This window comes from Crinia signifera, chromosome 2 (genome assembly GCF_055691185.1).
Source record: "Crinia signifera chromosome 2, ASM5569118v1, whole genome shotgun sequence".
Taxonomy (NCBI): Eukaryota; Metazoa; Chordata; class Amphibia; order Anura; family Myobatrachidae; genus Crinia; species Crinia signifera.
The window spans coordinates 305834397-305858506 of record NC_139218.1 but is presented as its reverse complement, the minus strand read 5'-3'; the positions used below and the strand labels follow the sequence as shown (position 1 = coordinate 305858506).

Genomic DNA, 24110 nt, shown 5'->3' with positions numbered 1-24110 from the left:
CCTGGTGGGAGCAGGCACATAGTGGTTTCTATTCTGTGTGTGAGCTGCCTTTAATTCACAGACAGCAGTTAATGGGAAAAATGTACAGTGGTATATTTACGAGAGACAGTATATGGCTGTGACCAATAGTGCTGATAGATGACAGAAATCTTCTATCAGCTGGTACAGAAAAGGTCAGCCCTAAGGTAAGAGGCAGGTCCCTTGGACAGTGGGGTCCACCTTGCTCCCTCTGCCGGACCATTCATGCTGAAAATGGTCTGTGGGGGGCCCAGGGGATAATTCATTGCTTATCTGTGCAGAAGCGGGCCCCTTTGTCCTAAGGGGCCTTGGTGCAATGCACATGCTGCCCAAATGGTAGTCTTGCCACTACTGATGTAGCGATGGTAAAATGATACACACTGAGGAGCTGGTCCCATTCAGTAACTGCAAGGTAATCTAATCCATGCTACAGCCTGCTTACAGTACAATAAGCATTATGTTTCTGGAAATATTTCTTAGTACTACCTCTCATTTTATCTTGTAAATGCGTACTAAAACATTTATGTGTCTTATCCCTATGAAAACGATTAGGTTGAATTGAATGGCTACAGAAAAACTTAAAGGTCAGTAGTGAATGTACTATAGTGTCAAAAGTTCATTGCTTGTATATCACTATAAATAATTTAGGAAAGATAACTTTTTTGTCAATAGTATCTTGTTTTTTAGGCTCTGTTTTCTTGGAACAATAAATTGTAGACAGCAGGTAACCAAGTGATGAATTTTGACAAACAATATTTGCAAAAAAAAATTGATTGAAACAACTATCACAATAGTGTTGGCCTAAATATGAGACAATTCTTTCTGCAAAGTTTGGGTATTAAAATAGCCAAAAAATGTTTTACTTGAATGCTTAGATCAGTGGTTCCCAAACTGTGCGCCAAGGCTTCTTTGGGGTGCCACTGCGCTGGCAGCAGCATGTCTTTCTGTTGCAAGCCAGTCCTGTATTATTGAGCACTGGGAGTGTGAGCAGAGTCCGAGTCAGCCAGCGTGCAGTGCAGGCAGGCCAGATCGATGCACTCAGGACAGGTGGGCGGGCGGATGTGAGTGAGTGTGTGTAGTCAGCTGGGGGCAGGGGAATTGTTATTGGGTGATAGGAGAAGGGAGGGGGCTTGCATTCCTGATGACAGGGGGAGTCAAAGAGCACAACCGATCTGAGGTTTCCCAAAGCAGGGCCATCCGGCAGTCAGTACTGCCACTAGCCTCTCTTCTCCCTCAGCCCCTGGAACATACAACAGGGTAAGGAAGGAGTTGCACGGTCTTGGCTACATGGGGCGGAGCTTCGTGGTCCGATAGGGGCGGAGCTTCACAGGACTCGGGGCGGAGCTAGAGTTGAATATGGCATCTGCCAGCTGCTGCTTTATGCAAAATGGGAGAGGAGAGACTTCTGCATTTCCTGGCCTACCCAGCAAGACTTCACTGTTATTTTGATAGTAAGAGTGATGTGTGTGCATGTTTGTGTGTGTGTGTATATGTAGTATGTGGGTTAGGGTTAGGCTTCGGGGGGGGGGGGGGGGGGCTCGGTAAGATGGGGATTAGGCTGCAGGGTGGAGGTTTTTGGAAGCACTTATGAGAGCACAGACTGCGCAGTGAGTGATTGCGTCAGTGTGATAGAGCACAGACCGCGCAGTGATTGCGTCAGTGTGATAGAGGGCAGGTTGAGGGGTAAGGGAGAGAATTAGTGTGAAAGAGTGCAGGCCACACAGTGAGGGAGCACATTAGTGTAATAGAGCTCAGGCAGTGGGGTGAGGGAGCATATCAGTGTGATAGAGAACATGCTGCATGTTTAGGGAGCGCGTCAGTGTGATAGAGAGCAGGTCATGCAGTGAGAGGCGTGTCAGAGTAATAGAGCGCAGGCCACAGAGTGAGTGTGATAAAGCACAGGCTGAACGGTGAGGAAGCATGTCAGTATGAGCGAGCGCAGGCCACAGAGTGAGGGAGCATGTCAATCTGGTAGTACGCAGGCATCACACGGTGAGATATTGTGTCAGTGTGAAAGAGCACAGGCCACAGAGCGAGGGAGCACGTCAGTGTGATATTGCGTAGGCAGCAAGGTGAGGTATTGCATCAGTGTGATAGAGCACAGGCCACAGAGTGAGGGAGTGCATCAGTGTGATATTGCGTAGGCAGTAGGGTGAGGGATTGCATCAGTGTGATAATGCTCAGGCTGCATGGTGAGGGATTAGGTCAGTTTGATAAAGTGTAGGGTGCGGGGTGAGGGAGAGCATCAGTGGGATATAGCGCAAGCTGAGGCAGTGGGTCCATTTGATAGAGCACTGCCTGCGGAAATGGGGCTACTATCAGAAATACCTTTAGCTTGCATGCATTTTCTGCACTGATGTTCAGATTCTGCAATCCTGAGAAGGCAAATACAGTATGAACGACACGGAGAAGCAGAAAGCAGAACTTTCCATCCCTTCATGCATTGCATACCTTCATGCATTGCACAATTCAGCCATGGAGTGCCGCTAGAGAAGTCAGGAACTATATAAAATTTATTGGTACTCTTTACCTAGCACGGCGCCCACGATCTTGATCGTGGGCATCGTGGGGTAAAAAATTGTGTCGGTCGCGTCGTATGCGGGCTAAACATGCCCGCACGCGACGCGATGCTCACGATTTCCCATTGAAACCCATGTTAAACATGGACATCGTGTCGGTCGCGTCGCGGCTGGCTATAAATGTGCACACGTTGGCCCCGACGCGATGCCCACGATTTGCCATAGGAATTAATGTTAAAAGACCCGATGGACACGATTTTAATGTTAAATGGCTCAATGGACCCGATTTTAGCATAGGAAACAATGTTAAATGGGCCTTAGAGCCCAAATAATTACCCTGAACTCTGAAATGGCCCCCCCAATTTTGTACGCCACCCCACGATCAACGTGAACCCGAAGCGTGGCGAGCGCAGCGAGGCCGCGAGGGGCGGCGGTATGCGTCCTCCGACCTTTTCATACCCCCACTATCCACGTCGGCGTGGAGTTGAGAATAGAATAGTGTGGCGAGCGCAGCGAGCCACCGAGCCCGAAGCGTGGCGAGCGCAGCGAGCCCCGCGAGGGGACGCGGATACCTTCACAGGTAAACGCGTCCCCTCGCGGGCTTCACAGGTGTCCGCGTCGCCACGGACACCTGTGAAGCCCGCGAGGGGACGCGTCTAGCTGTAAAGGTATCCGCGTCCCCTCGCGGGGCTCGCTGCGCTCGCCGCGCTTCGGGCTCGGTGGCTCGCTACGCTCGCCACACTATTCTATTCTTAACTCCACGCCGACGTGGATAGTGGGGGTATGAAAAGGTCGGAGGACGCGTACCGCCGCCCCTCGCGGGCTCGCTGCGCTCGCCACGCTTCGGGTTCACGTTGATCGTGGGGTGGCGTAAAAAAATGGGGGGGCCATTTCTGAGTTCAGGGTAAGTATTTGGGCTCTAAGGCACATTTAACATTGTTTCCTATGCTAAAATCGGGTCCATTGAGCCATTTAACATTAAAATCGTGTCCATCGGGTCTTTTAACATTAATTCCTATGGCAAATCGTGGGCATCGCGTCGGGGCCATCGTGTGCACATTTATAGCCGGCCGCGACGCGACCGACACGATGTCCATGTTTAACATGGGTTTCAATGGGAAATCGTGAGCATCGCGTCGGTCACGTCGCGGGCACACATAAATGTACCCGCGATGCCCGCGATGGGCGCCGTGTTAGGTAAAGAGTACCAATTTATTATTTTTCCTTGAATTTATGTTTAATATTTTTGCAAAAATTAAGTATTTTTTAGCTGATCTAAATACTAAAAGCATTATTTTGAGCCAAATACTTTAAAAAATGGACTGTTTGGTAATTATTTTGGCTTAAGGGTGCCTTGATGAAATCATAGAGACCCAAAGGGTGCCTTAAACCAAAATAATTTGGGAACCACTGGCTTAGATGTTTCTTTTTTTGGATTTGGATGAAGTCACATGTCCACATTGTGGTCCTTGAACTGATAATCTATTTACACCAAGCTTTATGGATCCACTTGAAAAAAATGATGGTAAAATTAGTGAATTTTATCTTCAATCTTAACCATTGGCGAAACTTGTGAGTTGTTGTCCCAGGTGCAAAAATATATTTTGGCTCCCCCACCTCCAGTCAACCCTACTGTAGTTGACAATATGCTACACAGCAGTGGGTGACAGGGAGAGGCAGAAGGTGACAGTGGAAAGCAGGGAAGAAGGAAGGGCAGGGGGAAGAAATTTAATGGGATGCAGAGGGCGTTGTGGAGCAGTGGGATACAGAGAAAGTATGACAGGGAGAGGCAGTGGGTGGCCAGGGTACAAGCACAATGTCCGGCGTGTTGTGAAGAACAGGGAACATGTACCCTGGTGGGAGCAGGCACATAGTGGTTTCTGTTCTGTGTGTGAGCTGCCTTTAATTCACAGACAGCAGTTAATGGGAAAAATGTACAGTGATATATTTACGAGAGACAGTATATGGCTGTGACCAATAGTGCTGATAGATGACAGTATTCTATCAGCTGGTACAGAAAAGGTCAGCCCTAAGGTAAGAGGCAGGTCCCTTGGACAGTGGGGTCCACCTTGCTCCCTCTGCTGGACCATTCATGCTGAAAATGGTCTGTGGGGGGCCCAGGGGATAATTCATTGCTTATCTGTGCAGAAGTGGGCCCCTTTGTCCTAAGGGGCCTTGGTGCAATGCACATGCTGCCCAAATGGTAGTCTTGCCACTACTGATGTAGCGGGATTCATCTTTGCAGGTGATGGCGATGGCGTCGCCATCGCCATCCCCTGCCCCGCCGCCATCTGTATGCCAGAAGGGGACGCGCGCGCACGAGGTGCGCGCGCGTCCCCTTCCGACGGTGCTGCCCTTGGTCGCCCGGTGCCCACACCGGGCGACCGCACCCCCCCGCAGTGCCTCGGGTCCCCCCCAGCCCCCTTGAGCGGGAGGCGGACAGTATTGCGTCCGCCTCGCCGCCTCGCCGCCCGGATACTGAGACGCGCGTGCGTGCGGGACGCACGCGCGTCTCAGTCAGATAGAGGCGCCGTGTTGCTGGCGGATCGCCAGCAGCATACTGCTGGCGGTTCGCCAGCAACAACGAGGCCAGATTCATCTGTATTTATGCTTTAATAAATAATTAAATTGAGGGAACATTGGGCGCATCCCCCTCCTTACACTTTGGTTTCATCTTATAAAAGGGCAACCGCAGGTTAAGTGCACACACATACATACTGCCATGTGTTCGCAATATCGATTTCTGCACTTCAGTGTATGCTATTTTTCTATTTGGTTGAAATATAATCTATATAATAAGTTGAAGAATCTGTGTGCGTGTGTGTGTGCGTGTCCGTCGCATTGCGGACACACCGTGGCACTCAGAGACACCAAATTCAGCAACAAGGTACCTCTGGACTCGGTGGTGTGCACCTCGAAGCCGTTTTTGGGAAATTTCACTTAGAAATTTAAAAAACACCAAGTTGTAATTTACCTTCATTGATGTTCTGGGGAAAAGATCGATGATCTGGGAAACCGTTTGCAAAGGAACAACTCCACACCTGATTTCATTGCTGTCATTGAGTATGAATGACACATTCTAACATTATGGTGAAGGCTTTAAACAATTAGGAAATAATTGAGGATATACATAGACCACACAACACACACACATACACATTGTACACGCGCACACACACACACACACAGTAACAGAACACCACATACGCACACATAGCACACAACACACACATTTATACGTAGAGCACCTCACACACTTACACATTGGACAGATACACACACACAACACACCACATGCAGTACAATACAAATCATAAACACTACAACACACACCCAAAAACAGTACAACAAACACACAGAACACACACACACTTAAACATTGCCAGGATACGCAAAGCACACTACACACACATATAGACGTAGCACACATCACAAACTTACACATTTGGCAGATACACACAACACTCACAGTACAACACACACCCACATTCACTACAACGCACACCCAAAAACAGTACAATACACAAAACACACACTTAAACATTGCACAGATACACACAGCACACTACACACACACAGATTTATACATAGCACACCTTGCACACTTACACCTAGGGCAGATACACACAACACACACACATAACATACCTCTAACAGCACAACACACACCCACATTCACCACACACACCCAAAAAACAGTACGACACACACACAACACACACTTAAACATTGCACAGATACAGAAAGACACAACAAACACATACTGTATATACGTAGCACACCTCACACACTTACGCATTGGACAGATACATACAATACAACACACACAACCACATACACTACAACACACACACAAAAACAGTACAACACACACAAACACACAGAACACATAAAAAATAATTTGCCGTTTATTTAACCGTCTGTACCGGCAAATAAAAACTGTACCTAATGTACCGTTTCTACTTTGTTCCCCATATCCGTCTCTCCAGTCCTCCAGCCTGTCACTGCGCTCCCCAGCCAGTTGCACTGAGAAATCTTTGTCCTGGCCAATGCACCCATTGATCAATACAAAGTGGGTACACTGCACTCACCCTGTTAGTCAGTTGGATATCAGGCACAGCTCTGCCTTAAGGGTTTCCCAGACTCTTTTGGTTCATAGATAATGTTTGGTTGATGGGCATGAGCGCTGCATGCATTTGTTTAAATGTTATGAGTGTAAGAAGTTGAAGAATAAGACTGAGATGAAGATTTGTCACGTTATAGTGTACAATTTACTCAATAAATCGTAAAAAAAATATGTGTACATAGAAGTACAGTACAATCAAGAAATGAAAGTAGGATAAAAAAATGTATTCTGATTCAAACTGATAATTATTTGGATGGCGGTGGGTTGCGAAACAAATCTATAGGTGGAGGGGGTATGGATATTGTGGGCATAATTGGTGTTTGGTACACCTACAGGGGGTCCCCAGTTGATGAGAAATTCTCACTACAGTGTCACCGTAGGGGGATTTCCAATTGGGGTTCAGGTGGTCTTTTAGGGACCCCTTTACAATCCCGTTGGTCTCTTCTCCTGGAGCCTACGGTCTCCCTCAGTGATTGACTATCATTAAGGGAGACTCTAAGCTCAAGAAGAAAAGACCTACAGGATTGTAAAGGGTCCCTAAAAGAACACCTGGACCCCAATTGGGAATCCCCCTATGGTGACACTGTGACCGTGACACTGTAGTGAAAATCCCATCAATTGAGGGCCCCCTGTAGGTGTAACAAACACCAATTATGCCCACAATATCCATACCCTCACCTATAGATTTGTTTCACAACCCACCCCATCCAAACAATTATCAGTTTAAATCAGAACTTATTTTTTAATCCTACTTTCATTTCTTGATTGTACTTCTATGTACACTTACATTTTTTTCACGATTTAGTGAGCAAATTGTACACTTTGTAACATGGCAATTCTTTTTCTCAGTCTTATTCTTCAACTTCTTAAACTCCAAACCTTATCAATGCATCCATTGATGATTGTGATGGCTGGATCAGTGGATTGGCCCGGCGGGTGTAGGGAAGAATTTGGCCCATTGCACCCATTCCCAGTGGTGCATTACAGTGTTGCGGATAGTGTGCGTCGCGTCATGACATCATGTGGGCAGGCCCGCGGACCTGCTCCCACACTCAGGGGCTGCCCCACTGTTTGGTAGAGATGCTCGGTGCATGTGCTTTACAGATCCTCAGACCTCAGAGACTGCTGCAGGCAGGTTCGGTGAGGGGAGTGGCAGTGGCAGGGAGCAGTGAATTTTTAATTAATTATGGCGTGGTAAGTAACACCCACCTCGGACCCCACACACTCAGCGCCTGTAATTACACACCCTAGAAACTGTACCATTGAAAGTATAGAAATTGAGGTGTGGACATGTCCCTTTCTGATTTTGTACCGATTTCTGACCCTCAGAAGGTAGGTGCTAAATCTCAGGAGTGGATGTGGATGTGGGTGCTAAATCTCAGGAGTGGATGTGGAATTCATCAACACATACAAGTTTTCAACTCAGGAGCGTTGTGTTTCAAACAACAACACCACACCTGATTTCATTGCCATCATTGAGTATCAATGCAAACACATTCTAACATTATGGTGGAATCTATAACAAATTTCAATCTTAGGTCTTTGCCACAGAATACTGTAAGATGACATTTTTCAGCAATTTTGGAAATAAAGAAACCCCAAGGTTTTTCCGGGCAACGCCGGGCGGGTCAGCTAGTAATAATAATAATAATAATAATGATAATAATAATAATAATAGTAATAATAATGTTATAGTCTCTTTTAGCATCAGACTTGGTGATCTGTGCAGCGTGAATGAGTGCAGAGATACCCAGCTCAATGTTAAACACAGCAAGACTGTACCACTGGAAGGTAGTATCAGGGTTGTGGGCCATTGAAACCTTAATAAAATTAAGAATAAAATAGTGTCCCCTTTTTCCTCTTTGCTGCTCAAGTTTTCTCAGCCTTGTGCTGATGCCATTTTCTGGTACCCACACTAATTGCACATTGTTTGTTACAGACTACCATTAGCCTTTTACACATTCCAACACACCATGGTAAGCCAGGAAAGGGTACCAAAATCAAATGTGATATTTTTTGTCTTATACAGACTACTATGTATTCAAAAATATTGTGATTCTTGTTTTGCTAATAATCCACCTTTCCAAAATAGTAAAAAAAATAAGGTTTTATATAAATATTTTGACAAAACCAAATCTGCACTTGAATTTATTATTTTTTCAAAATATTTGCTATCTTAAGTATAAGGGTGGTCATTCATGTGCAAACACAAACCTGCAGGACACAGTATTCCTGGTACCAGCAGCTTCTGGATTCTATGCTGTAATGGGGGGGGGGGGGACCAACTAGCACCATCTACCTAGTTGTCATAACAGTACTAAACACAGGATATAGATATTGTGGAAACAATGGTCCAGATTTGAAATATCATGCTAGCAATATGCTGTGTTTCCTCATGCATTTCATAACACTGTTGGCATTATAAAATCAATATAAGCACACTTTAAGATGCAATAGGATAATTGAATAGCATGTGTATTCTGAAGTTAAGCATCAGATTCAGAATCACCTGCAGTGATTTCTGTTTGTGATGTCTTTAAATCTTTACTTTGGGTGGCAGCTGTCATTTTCAAAGACAAGTTGGGTCTTTGTGTTGGACCTACAACGGAGATATATTTGACTATTTCATGGAAAACAATAATATGATTCAAGTTTTAATACCTTTTAATTATTTTTGCAAAACGTACACACATCTGCCACTTACCCTGTTCAATGATGTTAATAACTTACTAATTAGAAAATAATAAGGAATTGCATTGTTCATGGAAGGATGAACTTTCTATCAAATTCTTGAATGCAGAACAAATGTGCTTTGCAAATATATTTTTTTTCAAGCAAAATACGACATGGAACAATATTTCAAAATCTCTTGACAGGAAACCAATCTCTTTTTCTACAGTGGAAATGTTGTGGCCATAAGTCGTATTATAGATCTTTTTAATTTTCAGTTTGTGAGATAAAATAGGAAAAAAGTATCATCACAAATAATAAGAACGTTCAATATATTTTCAAGCTTTCCCCCAGAATGCAAACATTTCTCTGGTCAAATATTATCCTGTAAAGTAAGAGAAGTGGCAGCTGGCACCACACAGCTCTTCTATAATGAAAACATGAGGTGGTTGCTATTACACAGTCCTGCACTAATGAAAACAGTAGGAGGAAAGCATTACATTGCTCTAATGAAAACAGGAAATGACTGGCAGTAGATTGGTATAATGAAAACAGGAGGTGTCTGGTATTATACTGGTACAATGAATAAATTAAGTGTATGGTGTAACCAGTCTCATCATTTTTAATCTGGATTAGGTATTACCGCAGAAGTTCTGATGTTGAAACATTCTTTTAATATATACGTATAAAATAAAATATGGTGTTATTCTTGCGTAAAATAAGATTTGTAAATGGAAAGATTTAATTATTAAGAGAAAAGTATATCTTCTCCACGTCAGTCATCCTGCTGTTTGGGTTGTGTACAAGCAGTAAATAAATAGCAACAAGTATAATGAAACAGAGATATGGGTCATCGTGAAGTTCTCTGTTTGCTTTATTATTTGTTAAAAAAGTTTTTCACATTTACAAGGATTTTTCAGTCCATATTCAGCCTTTATTGCCCCAGCAATCCACCTCATGATTACGTTCTGTAAATAGACATGGAATGTTACATGATTTCACAAAAGTAAAGTAATATAAAATGGTTAACATGAAAGTCAATTATTTTTCTGTGTAAAGATGAAAAACTATTATGACAGAGAGTTGGACAGGATATAACTTAAAATGGAGTCAGAAGAGGTGTGAGGTGGGAAGGACTGAGCAAAAAAAGATAAAAAAAATGGCATGGAATACACAGTTACAGTAAAGAATAAAAGGTTATGAGTCATGTCACTATGGGAAATAAGAGAGACAATACTACGGAAATGATTTCTCCTAGAGTACTCAATGATATAGCTTACCTAAACTATTAGCTCTACTCATTGGAAATCATATGTTCTTGTTTCTGTTCTCCTCATTGCATTCTACAAATGTACACTACCACCTACACCACATTTTACTAAACTCTATACATTGCCAATCTGAGTTTCCGTATTAGTCTTTTGAATAAATATGAGTGTGTCATCTTTCTACTTGATATGCTAAAAATCTATATTATTGCCTTGCTTGTACAATTATATGCTCAGCTGTGATTCTATAATTACAATGGAGAATGGAGATGCCAGAGAAATCAAGGTAAGAATAATGCAGTCAGGCTGCGGGCCAGAGGAGAGGGGGGTTAGGATTAGGCCATGGGGCATGTGGTTATGTTTAGGCACTAGTAGGGAGGGGGGTTAGGGTTAGATCGGCAGGGGAGGGTATGTATACTTACCTGACCCCTGTCGGGGTTTCCTTCCTTCAGGGTGCCGGCATTGGTGTTCTGACCACCAGTTACCCGTATGTATCCCCCTGTATCATGCACTGTTTAAAGTGGAGGAATGGCCTAGTGGGAAAGTTACTCACATTGACCAAACCAGTCAGCTTCTACCTATCAGTTTTAGAATGTATAAATGTTTTCTCAAAGCTAATTTCCTATAGGCAATTACCCACTGTTTACATTGCTTGATAAATCTACCCTTTAGTTTGGTTACAGTAACACATTGTAAAACCAAACTATTATTATTATTATTATATTTTTATTTATAAGGCGCCACAAGTGGTATGCAGTGGTGTACATATATAACCCATTAGAACAGTACAGGGTACACAGAACTAGACATAACACAATTAAAGAACAATTCTTAGTACACAATACAGCTGAGATATAGGGAAGTGAATGAGAATAGATGCAGGTATAGATTGTAGGTGAGTAAGAGATCTGTAATGAAAATGCAAGAAGAGTGATGTGAGAACAGGAGGGAAGAGGAACCTGCTCTAAGGATCTTACAATTTAGAAGGAGGGGGAGACAGACAGGTGACATGAGGTGCAGGTAAGGAGACCTGAGGCAAGAAGTGAGCATGGCAGGGATGGCCAGGACATGAGGTAGCAGGTAGAGAGATTGGGCAAAGTAGTCCTCTCCCCCCTCCACCTGCACTCTTGACCCTAACAGCCCTGCACTGTGGCCCATACCATGACACACCCTGCTAGGGGGCAGAAATCATGCAGAGTGAATAGGTATATCACAGAATTGAGGAACCATGGCTCCGGTACCACAGTGTAGTTCAGAGAGATAGCATCAAAATAGAGAAGAGAAAAATAAATACAGAGTTAGGGTAAGTAGCATGAGAAGCAGGAGTAGAGGGACATATACAGCGCAGAGAGAACTGATGTGGAACCTGGCACACTGAAATGGTTACAGAGAAAAGGTGAGTAGCGATATTAGGGTGTGCAGAATGTTGGTGTTGCTAGATCACTGAAGAATGTTCTGTTGTCCTGTTCCTCTCATGTTTATCTCCATTGTATCTCCAAGGTTATATTAATATGAAATAATTAACATTAAAAATACTTCACAGCTATGAACGCTATACAGCTGGAAGGCTGTAATCCACCATCAAACTCCACCCACAACAAATGGTTGATAAAGGTGTGATCAATATCAGACCACTGCCCCCACTACTACAAAGAGATTTCCTGCTTGGGTACAGACTGCAGCAGAAATTGCTGAACAAAAAATATTTACCCAATAAAGTTCAATAAGTGTGTGGAAAATACAGCATAGAAAGGTGCAGATTGCAGGTGAAAATGTTCAATTCCATTTACAGCTATGAATGCTATACAGCCAGAAGGCTATACAGCCTAAAATACACATTGATATTGAGTTGAATGTATACCTGCCCTAAGCAAAACATGCTTAGGGCAGGCATACATTCAACTCAATATCAATACTAACAAGTGAAAAGTTAATACATATTCAATGTTTCTCACCTTTTTATTCAATAAGAATAAAGCATACAGATATGCACACATACACCTTTCCTAAAATCTCACCATATTGCTCTATTTGGCATCCCATGAACTCTGCAACTTGGCTACGCCTTGTTATTTGCTTTTATATACAGTATAAATTATTTTGTGGCCCTTTTTTAAAGAATCTGTGCAACTCCTATTGGTTGTCATTATGGCTCGCATGTCAGACGCTGAGAGCTGTGAGGTGACGCGTTGAGAGCTGTGACACTCATACCGGAAGCTGGAAGCAGGGGGACGAGGAAGCTGGTTGCATGGGTGCCGGGCGCACATTCAGGGATCACAGGGATCGGGTGTGGGAGCCAGGCACCGAGCGCTGGGAAGGGACACGCAAGCCAGCAGTGCCAAGCCCACAAGCCCGCAGTGCTAATAAGGACAATGCTGAACAGGGTGCCGGATGTGAGGACCAGGCACCAGAGAGCAGAGGGAGCACCGGGCCGGGTATATAGTGGAGTGAGGAGAGAGCAGGTGCTGGGCACCTTGTCTCACAACAAAGTGAGTGACTGAATGGCAGGGCCACGCAGCGTACACCAGTGACCCGGGAGACGGCTGCGCACATGAGGAGGAGGAAGAGTAGTGAAGAGGAGCAGTGAGGGACTGTGTGTCGCAAGTACCAGGAGCAGGTGCCGGGGAGAAGTGTGCAGACGCCGCGAGAGGGGGTGTTACAGAATGATTGGAGGCAGCTAAGAACAATGGTGGACAGAAGCCGGGTTGCAGTGTGTGAATGTGTGAGCAGCATTCCACAGGGAGCCGGGTCCAAAGTCCAGTGGAAGAAGCAAGCATGAAGAGAGAAGCGAATCGGGAAGACCAGGAGACTGCCCAAAACAGCAAGTATAAGATAACTGTATCAATTTTGCTACAGTACTGTATTGTATTGTATTGCATTGTATTGAATTGTATATACTGTATAAGCTGTTCTCTTTCTCTCTCTTTGTTTTCTTCTCTTTCTTCTCTTCTGTTTATTGTAATTATTGTATATTGTGTTTGTCTGTCTTTCCTCTTTCTTTAGCTGTATATTATTTGTTTATTTGTATTCTATTCTGACACCAGTACTGGCATATAGGTACTTCAGTAGCATAGCCCCCGGATAGAATCCACTCAATACAGAATAATATAACATAATGTAACATAATATAATATAGTATAATATATTATAGTATATTGCACCCCCTTAAGTAGCTTACATAGCTGTAGTACTCACCCTAAAAAGACCATGAGTTAGGTAGGCAATCTCACTCAGTGTGTATCTTGCCAGATGTATGTGCACTTGGATCAAAAGATCCCAGGTGAATACATCTGTGTGAAATGCATAGAGATGACTGCTTTGGAAGCCCAGATATCTTATCTAAAGCAGGCCATCAAAACTCTGAGGTACATTCCCAAATTAGAAGAAAGCTTCCACCTCATGGTGGAAACTTTGGAGGATCAGGGAGTATTAGCAATAGACGAGGAGGGTGAGCCAGCTAGCTGGGTCTCAGTCAGAATGGGTAGTAAGGGGAGGAAGAGGCAGGCCAGTGCTGATTTAACAAATCCCAGTAGATTCCCCAGACTGGATGAAACTACTGTGAATGTTACTTCAAAACTGGTGGGGCCGGATGTGACCAGTACCTCTAGCATCCATGGGACTGGCACATCAGGCTTAATTGGGGCTAGGGATTCAGGGACAAAAAGACAGATGGTGGTGGTATGGGATTCTATCATCCGTAAGACAGATAGGGCAATCTGCTACCGGGACCGCGATAGTCGTACAGTCTGTTGTCTTCTGGGTGCTCGGGTACGGCACATTGCGGACCAGGTGGACAGATTACAGGAAGGAGGGGGGGGGCTGGGAAATACCCAGCTGTCATGGTGCAGGTTGGCACAAATGACCATGTGGCAGGTGGGGTGTCCTCAAAAACGATTTCAGGGACTTAGGATGTAAGTTAAAAGCAAGGTAATTTTTTTAGAAATATTACCTTTGCCGCACGCTAGTCTAGGGAGATAGAGGGAACTAATGGAGCTAAATGCATGGCTAAAGGGATGGTGCAGGAAAGAGGAGTTTGGGTTCCTAGAGCACTGGTCAGCCTTTTCAAAGAGGCGCCATCTATACGGCACAGGCAGATTGCACCTGAATGGAAAGGGGTCAGCGGTGCTGGGAGGCAGGATGGTTAGAAGGTTGGAGAAGTCTTTAAACTGGGCATGAGGGGGGGGGAACAAATAGAAACTATGGGCATGAAAGCCAGATCAGTAAGGAACGGATAAACAAGAGCCTGGAGGTTGGAGAAGGGGGGTAGGGGAAAAATACTAGATTCAGTAAAAATCTGTAGCACATTTAGAACACAATCACACCTTAATGAAGAGAAAAATAGTAATAGTAAACTGAAATGCTTGCTGGCTAATGCAAGAAGCTTGACAGGAAAAATTGGGGAACTGGAAACTGTGGCCACAAGGAACGATTATGATATAATTGGTATAACAGAAACTTGGTGCAATAAGTCGCATGATTGGCCTCTAAACATGGAGGGATATACCCTCTTCAGAAAAGACAGAGAAAATAGAAGGGGTGGGGTTGTGCCTTTATGTAAGAAATAACTTAAAATCGTGTGAGAAGGAAATTAGCTCGTAGATGGACGAGGATAATACTGAGGCCGTGTGGGCAGAGATAACTGAAAACAACAAAAACCTAAAAATAAAATTTAAATAGGGGTGTGCTACAGACCGCCGAACGTTAATGAAAAGGATGAGTCTCTACTGTTAAACCAAATAAAAAAATTGGCAGATATGGGGAAGGTAATAATTATGGGGGATTTTAACTATCCAGACATTGGACAAATGAGTAATGTAAGTCAGAAAAAAGCAGAGGGTTCATTAACTAACTCAAGGACCAGTTTATCACACAATCGGTAGAAACTCCAACTCGAAATGAAGCACTTTTGGATTTAGTGTTAACAAACCTAGGGAACAGTGACCACAACATGGTCTCACTCGAAATCAACTTCTGCAAACTACAACATACAGGACCGGCTAAAATATTACATTTTAGAAAAGCTAACTTTGAATTATTCTGGGAATCTTTTAAATAAAGGAAGGGGTTGGAGTAAATTGCGCTGCTGTTTAAATAGTTTCAATATCTGTAACACATTGGCTGTCTAAAAAGAAATGATTTGTGGACACACTGTTGCTTTTAGAAAAATGTTTTATCACAAATAAGTAAATAAATTACAATACATATAAAAATACAGCATCTAAAAAAACAAGACAATTATTAAAAAGAAGAGAATGGGATCCCAATCAATTATTTATAATCTCATTGGTGTATTTATCAATGATAATTCTTTACTGATGGAGTTATTGACCATCAATCTCCTGCCAAAATGAAAAATATAATTGGAAAAAATCGGGCAATAGAACAAAGTTCCGGTTTTAGATGAATTAATAGCTGGCTGATAGCTTACAATGAAGACAGTCACAAGGTATATATTATGCTCACCCGTATAGCAGACCTCGATCCCCTAGGTGTGGTGGGGAGAGGTAGATAGTGTCCAGCAGCTGATGGCCGGCAGCTCAGGTGGAGAGAGAGCTGCACTTCAGCTGGGATGTATAATAAATCGGCAGATGGATTTAGCAGTGGGTATACACTTGTGGCAATTTCTCCTGAGATTCTCAATCCCTTTGAGGTGGATGGGGGGAGAAGCAGGGTGTAATTGCTGATGTCCGGCGGCTCAAAGCTATGGAAAGCCGCGCTTCAGCAGAATAATAAAAGTATACCTGTCCGGTCGCTGGTGATATTATATCACAAAGGTCTCGATCCCCTTAGCACAGTGTGGGGAGAGAGATGATATACACCCGCTGATGTCCAGCGGCACGCAGGATTGTAGAGCCGCGCTTCAGCAGGGCGATGAATATGTACCTGTCCGGTAACTTCCCGCAAGGTGCCACAGAAGTCTCAATCCCCTAGGTATAGCGTGGGGAGAGGTGTCAGGTGACGCGGCTGATGTCCGGCGGCTCGGGAGATGGGAGAGCCGCGCTTCAGCAGGCGGGTGAGCGTCTACCTGTCAGGGAGCAAGATGATGTTCCTATTCAGCCGGGTACTGTGGAGCGGCTGGTTGCCGGTATCTAGCGAAATCACAAATTTTCGCGGGGAGGCAGGAGGCAAATGGATGTTCTATTGATGGGATCTCTGTCTCAAATAAGTGAATTACGTCAACGCGTTTCGTTCCGTGGTGAGACTCGTCTTGATAAAGTTCCCAGCCTCACCACGGAACGAAACGCGTTGACGTAATTCACTTATTTGAGACAGAGATCCCATCAATAGAACATCCATTTGCCTCCTGCCTCCCCGCGAAAATTTGAGATTTCGCTAGATACCGGCAACCAGCCGCTCCACAGTACCCGGCTGAATAGGAACATCATCTTGCTCCCTGACAGGTAGACGCTCACCCGCCTGCTGAAGCGCGGCTCTCCCATCTCCCGAGCCGCCGGACATCAGCCGCGTCACCTGACACCTCTCCCCACGCTATACCTAGGGGATTGAGACTTCTGTGGCACCTTGCGGGAAGTTACCGGACAGGTACATATTCATCGCCCTGCTGAAGCGCGGCTCTACAATCCTGCGTGCCGCTGGACATCAGCGGGTGTATATCATCTCTCTCCCCACACTGTGCTAAGGGGATCGAGACCTTTGTGATATAATATCACCAGCGACCGGACAGGTATACTTTTATTATTCTGCTGAAGCGCGGCTTTCCATAGCTTTGAGCCGCCGGACATCAGCAATTACACCCTGCTTCTCCCCCCATCCACCTCAAAGGGATTGAGAATCTCAGGAGAAATTGCCACAAGTGTATACCCACTGCTAAATCCATCTGCCGATTTATTATACATCCCAGCTGAAGTGCAGCTCTCTCTCCACCTGAGCTGCCGGCCATCAGCTGCTGGACACTATCTACCTCTCCCCACCACACCTAGGGGATCGAGGTCTGCTATACGGGTGAGCATAATATATACCTTGTGACTGTCTTCATTGTAAGCTATCAGCCAGCTATTAATTCATCTAAAACCGGAACTTTGTTCTATTGCCCGATTTTTTCCAATTATATTTTTCATTTTGGCAGGAGATTGATGGTCAATAACTCCATCAGTAAAGAATTATCATTGATAAATACACCAATGAGATTATAAATAATTGATTGGGATCCCATTCTCTTCTTTTTAATAATTGTCTTGTTTTTTTAGATGCTGTATTTTTATATGTATTGTAATTTATTTACTTATTTGTGATAAAACATTTTTCTAAAAGCAACAGTGTGTCCACAAATCATTTCTTTTTAGACAGCCAATGTGTTACAGATATTGAAACTATTTAAACAGCAGCGCAATTTACTCCAACCCCTTCCTTTAGTTTTCTTTCTTGTGTGGGTCTGACGGGCCCACAGGAGTTACTGCAGCAGCTGTAGCAAATTTTTCCAATTAATTACACATACCTTGGAAATACTAAATCTTAACTGCAGAGCGCCAGGAATTGTGTCCCAGAGAGCACTACCCTCAGTGCTACTCTGTCACGCAATAAACCCCCCTGTAATCTTTTAAATAAATTGAGTGGGAAGCGTTATTTGAAGGGAAGAATGCAGAGGAAATGTGGGAAATACTAACAACTAAATACATCCCAAAAAGCAGTAAAGGTAAATTCAATAAAAAAAGCCATCATGGTTGGATAAAAAAGTAAGGACAGCAATCAATAAATCAATAATAAGACAAGAGATTTTAAATTTTATAAGGATAAAGTGAATGAGGCATTCAGCAAATACAAAGAATTAAATTAAATTTGTAAAAGCGTAATCAAAATAATTAAAAGGGAAAATGAGGAGCGCATAGCCTCTGAGAGTAAAACCAACCCTAAGAAGTTTTTCAAGCACATCAATAGTAAGCGAATAATTAAAGAGAACTTAGGCTCATTAACCAATATTGATGGTAAAAGCTTTACAGAGGATAAGGAAAAATCAGAACAAATTTTTCACATCAGTGTTTACCAGGGGAGAACAGACAGTGGACTAACAGGTACCATAAATGGAACGAGCAAGCAAGATGTTAATATTGCTTTCACGACAGACGAGATAAAATTGCAGCTCAGCAAAATCAAAACAAACAAATCACAAGGCCCAGATGGGATTCGTCCTAGTGTACTAATGGAACTAATGGTGGAATTAGCAACCACACTGTATTACATTTTTGACTTCGGGTAAGGTAGCAAAAGACTGGAGATTCACTGAGGTAGTGCCAATATTCAAAAAAGGAAAAAGGGATGACCCAGCTAATTTGTGAAAAATCATTCATGCCAAACAAATTTACTATGCTTCTATGATGATGTCAGCAAAAATCTTGATAATGGAAATTATGTAGATGTGGTGTTCTTAGATTTTGCTAAGGCCTTTCATACAGTGCCACACAAGAGGTTGATAAACAAAATGGAAGAACTGGGAGTTTGTAGATGGGTAGGGAACTGGCTGTGTAATAGAGAACAGAGTGGTTGTGAATGGCACAGAGCAAATATGATACCAGTACTAAGTGGAGTGCCACAAGGGTCGGTACTAGTGCCCATTTTATGTAACATATTTATTAATGATATTGGGGTGGTAATACTCAGCAAAGTGTCCATCTTTGCTGATGACACAAAATTGAGCAGAGTAATTAGATCAACAGAGGATGTCTCCGTGCTTCAGAACAATCTTAATAAAATAGATGAATGGACAAAAAAGTGAAAAATTAGGTTCAATGTGGATAAATGCAAGGTTATGCACCTGGGGAGACATAACCAATGTGCTAGTTATACCCTAAGAGGGGAGGTATTGGGGTATTCAGAACTTGAAAAAGATCTAGGAGTCCAAATAGATAACAAATTGGAGTGCAGTGCTCAATGTCATATAGCAAAAAACAAGGCAAATAGAATACTAGCATGTATAAAAATGGGTATGGAAACTAGGGACTCAGAAGTAATTATGCCACTGTACAAAGCATTGGTGACACATCTTGAATATGAAGTACAATTCTAGGCCCCGCACTATAAAAAGGACATCATAGAACTGGAAAAAATCCAAAGAAGAGCAACAAAGCTAATAAAGGGAATGGAGAATTTAAGCTACAAGGACAGATTAAACAAGTTGGGATTATTTACGCTAGAAAAGAGACGTTTAAGGAGGGACATGCTTAAAATGTACAAATACATCAGGGGCCAATATATGGAACTGACAAGCGCCCTTTTTACTACAAGGAAGGACTTTAGGACACGACGGCACAAGTTTAGAATAGAAGAAAAAAGATTTTGTTCTCTTAGAAGGAAAAAAATTTTCACGGTCAGGGCAGACAAACTATGGAACGCTCGGCCTGGTAAGGAGGTGTCGGCAGACACAATAAATACATTTAAAATAAGGTTAGACAAACATTTATTGGCTAAAAACATCCAGGTGTACAAATAAAAATAACAATCTGTCTTTAAAATATCAGTATTCACTACATAAAACAAGGGTTAAGCTAATAAACCAAGGTTGAACTAGATGGACGCAAGTCTTTTTTCAGCCTTAACTACTATATAACTATGTAACTATGTATGCATGTCATCAGAATTGAAGCAAAAAAAGAAAATGTCCAAGTTGACTCTTCTGTATTTCATTTCATATATTTTTACCTCTAGGCTTATCAAATTCAGAATGGAAGGTTTTCATGGCTTGGGATGCAATTGCATCAGTCAAACAGGTATGTAAGTGGTTAAAATATCTATTTAAATAGCATTTTTTTTCCCAGTAAGAACTAAATAACTATTCAAACAACTTTTTATTTAACTTAATACAGTATGGTCAAAAAAGTTAGCAAATTTAAATGCAGGATGTTCACTTGTCTAGATAAGCGGTAATAATGTACAAATACAAAGTAAAGGGAAATTATAAAATATATAGAGAGAGAGTAGAAAGGATGTGGAATGTAAAATGGAACAAAGGAAATTACTTTTCAGTTGGCAAGGAGTATGAAATTTTTTTTATATTTTATTCTAATCACTGTTTCAGTTTTATACTGTATATTTATTTGATGTTTGATTCTTTAATTTCCAGTGAATTCAGTAGAAAAGTCTGCCATATTGATAGAAAAATTTAAATTGCAGCATCCAACACATTTCTGGAACCGATAAAAACTAGTAATCATTTATAGCACAATAATAATCTTATATATAAAAGATATTTCAGAGACGTTTTTAAAAGTAATTTCTAAGGTTACAATATAGTTCTTACTCGCAACATATAAAATGCTTTTAAACTAAGTAAAGTGCATCTGAATTTAAAAAATATTAAGTGTAAGGTCCTGAATATTTTGTGCTACTGTATATTAACTGGTGAATTCCAACAGTTAAAATAGATAATATGTAAGCCAGCAGATAGTGGTGAAGCAGGACAAGCCTCTTCATAATCTGAAAACTGACACACAGGCAAACTTGCATAGAAACATAGAAACATAGAATTTGACAGCAGATAAGAACCATTCGGCCCATCTAGTCTGCCCCTTTTTTATCCTTCAGGTGATCTCAACCCTTTTTGATCCTTATTTCTTTGTAAGGATATACATATGCCTATCCCAAATATGTTTAAATTGTTCTACTGTTTTAGCCTCTACCACCTCTGATGGGAGGCTACTTCACTTATCCACTACCCTTTCTGTGAAGTAGCTGTTTCTAACATTTCCTCTGAACCTACCACCCTCTAGTTTCAGTGCATGTCTCTGTGTTCTTTTACTTCTTTTCCTTTGAAGAAAATGTTCCTCCTGTACTATGTTAAAACCCTTCATATATTTGATTATTTCTATCATGTCCCCCCTTTCCCTTCTCTGCTCCAAACTATACATGTTAAGATATTTTAGTCTTTCCAGGTAAGTTTTGTGATGTAGCATATATATATATATATATATATATATATATATATATATATATATATATATATATATATATATATATATTGCAACAGTGGCAAGGTCAACCCTTGACAACCCAAACCCAATGTCAGTTATCCAAATGTGCAGGTAGCTTAGATCTTAAGGCAAGACCAGGTTAGGATGTGTTGTAGGGTCATCATCCACTTAAAAAATCAGAAATGGTTAGGCTGTGTGTGATTAAAGGTACAATACAAAGTCAAATGGGCAATTATGCATTCCAGAGTATAGAGGTGCCCACTTTATTACAGCAGAGAAAGTCTAATCACTTACCAGGCAATAGTGGGTGTGGCTCATTTTTATGTGTTGTAGTAGGCGGTAATCCAAAAATACAGATGTGTCCACATACATACATCTAGCCTCATTTCATGTTAATCAGCCCTTATTGCATCTTATTTACAAAGTGGTATGAATGTGCCATGTATGCCATGTGTGATCATGGTTTTATCTACATACAAAATGCTATTTTACAGTGTTTCCCAGTAAAACACTGTATTGTAGCATTTCACATGCAGATACACCCACAATAACACACAGAATATAGAAAGCTTCAGATTTATCTATGGTAGCAAAGTACTGTACCACCAGTTTTGAAAATTTAAGAATGTTTGTGGTATATATTGTATTATAATGAATACAGATTAGGTCACTGCGCTGTAAATTGACCATGGCTGCACTCTGAAAGAGCATGATGGTCTCATGCTCTTTCGGAGAAAGTGAAGCTTGCTCCATCAGTGAGGTGCCAAGGTCAAATAATGTTCAACAAAAAAAACAAAAAGACAAATGAATAAAAGCTTACAGTTTATAGTAGCTTTAAAGTCCACATTGTGGATTTATTTATTGAATTTATCCAGATTCACATATGAGTAATTCAACTTTCAATGTTGACTCCCAATGGAGGGTACCGGAAAGGGAATCACAAATAAAACTGCTGGTGCATTACCTTCTACACATACAAATGTTTTATTAACAAGTGCAGTCACAATTTTAAAAAGGTTTTAAAACAAATGTAACACTCTGAAGAATATCCAAAGTCCTGGCTCATTGGCAGCTAGGGATAACAGCCAAACAGGGATTTGATAGCTTTGTTTAGGATAATAATTTTGAACAATAGTGCAAGAAACAAGGAACATGCTGCTTTAAACCAGGAAACAAGCACATGCTCATTTTAGCTACTGCATAATGGCCCTTATTCTGGTTGGTGCGGTAATGTCCGCGTGCGTTCGTTCCGCCGATGTTTTGTGTCTGCGCATGTGCAGAGGTGTCTGCGACCATCGAATGATGGGGGAGGTTCCAAGAGATGGAGGAGGTGTATCCGTGAGAATTCCACTCGTGCTCCGTGCGGTCAGCGGCTTACCGCATTCGGACGGAGTGAGCGATCCGTACGAAAGGCGGGGTTTAGGACGCACGGTCCTGCCCGAATATTCGGCTCCGTCCGCACCAACCAGAATATTGAGGCCCCGGCACTTTACTACCGTGTATGCACTCACATATTTGCTATAGTGTGTTATGAATATGTTCCTGTCAGCGCCTGCTTGTATCGTTGCAAGATATGATATTTCTGAGATTATCTAAATCAAAATCCATACAAACCTCTCTTCTTATTACTGCTTCCCTGATTAAGAGTAAATTAGTTTTTATTGGTTGTACATGTTCAATAAAAATAATAAAAATGCACACTTCTCTGCTGTGGCTGAAAAAAATTGATCAGATATCTCAAATAAAATATCTTGCTTTAAACTGTATTACTGCCAGTGTTTATTTTATGTTGTTGTACCTGTTAACAGCATGTTCTTTTTGTCTTTTGTGCTCAAAAGTTTGAATGTACTCTAATGTTTATTTCTTTCCTTTACATCAAACATTAACGAACAAATGTGTTTTAGACACAGCACCACTAAACTTTTTTGTATTTTTGTTTCATATAGGGAAGAAAGAAGATGAATAATGTATCAATTAAATTCACTCCTGCATCAATTTTGACATTTCTTTTCAAAAGAATCCCCCTTCAAGGTGACAATGGCTTTTTGTTTTAAGGGAAAAACACTGGCTTCTGCCTTTAGGCATCACCGCTGGCACTCTAAGAGCTTGCTGAGTCTTGTGCCAAAATTTAGCTCTGATTTTGTTTCACAGAATTTAATTTGCTCTTTTACTCCAGGCAGCATGGGAGAAATTAAGAGAAATGTTTTAAATCTTGATCTGTCCTTGAAGTTTAAAATAGTAGTACCAAAAAAAAAAAAAGTTAAAGCTAGCAAATTATTATTGTTGCCATTAGTACTTTTTTTACCCCTCAAATGAACATGTAAAATTGTGGCTAATAAGAACAATAATAATTAAAAAGAGAAACTTCTGTAAATAATGTTTAACAATTCACATTGTCAGGATTGCAGGCCTAACAAACATGTTACGTGCCAATAAAAGTCATGGGTGGATATTTACAGATGAAAACTGTTCAAATAAAACAATAGAGCAAACTGGAACATGATATCATGGAGACTTGGTGCTAGGTGTATGTTACTGAGATGCACCAGAATGGATCCCGTATTTCTATGTTTTTGTATAAGTGACA

General features: G+C 41.9%; 1 long non-coding RNA gene across 1 annotated transcript; it reads left to right on the top strand.

Annotated features, from left to right (window-relative positions):
* The first annotated feature begins 383 nt into the window (after positions 1 to 383).
* On the top strand, positions 384 to 20522 carry LOC146059079 (uncharacterized). The gene is made up of 3 exons (XR_014470144.1): positions 384 to 430; positions 571 to 602; positions 20262 to 20522. It is a non-coding gene; the product is annotated as an uncharacterized LOC146059079 (long non-coding RNA).
* The last annotated feature ends 3588 nt before the right edge of the window (positions 20523 to 24110 follow it).